Source organism: Triticum aestivum, chromosome 2D, assembly GCF_018294505.1.
Source record: "Triticum aestivum cultivar Chinese Spring chromosome 2D, IWGSC CS RefSeq v2.1, whole genome shotgun sequence".
NCBI classification, from domain to species: Eukaryota; Viridiplantae; Streptophyta; class Magnoliopsida; order Poales; family Poaceae; genus Triticum; species Triticum aestivum.
Window position 1 is genome coordinate 648,740,828 of NC_057799.1, and position 628 is coordinate 648,741,455.

Below are 628 nucleotides of genomic sequence, written 5' to 3' on the forward strand. Positions count from 1 at the left end.
ACAAGTGACATGAGGGTTTTACTCTTTTTTGCCATGAGAATTTTTACTTTTAATGGCACGGCAATTTTTACTTTTTTGCCATGGCAATTTTTACTCTATTTTTGCCATGGCATTTTTTACTTCTCATATAATCTGATGCATGAAATAAATCTCTAGATGAACTTCACTTAGCTGCCATGGGAACATGGCCTATTTTGTAGAAAATGTTGAAGATGGTAAATTTGAGTACAACATAACGTACATTTTTTGTGCAGAACATGGCAAATTGTTGAACAACTTTTTAGTAGATTTCCCATACTATTTTAGTGTACTTACATTCTGGACACATGAGCATGTCAACTTTTTTCATAGCATTGCAAAAGACCATGGCATTTTTTGTCATTCAAACGAACAATCACTAGTAAAAAAAGACCTAATGTGAGACACATTAGTCCCGGTTAGATTTTGGCCCGGTACTAATGGTACCATTAGTGCCGGTTCGAACGGCTATGCATTAATGCCGGTTCGTGTTGAACCTTTAGTACCGGTTTGTGCCACGAACCGGTACTAAAGGGGTGGTGGCAGGCTGGCGTCAGGCCAGGGCCCCACGATCACCTTTAGTACCGGTTCGTGGCACAAACCGGTACTA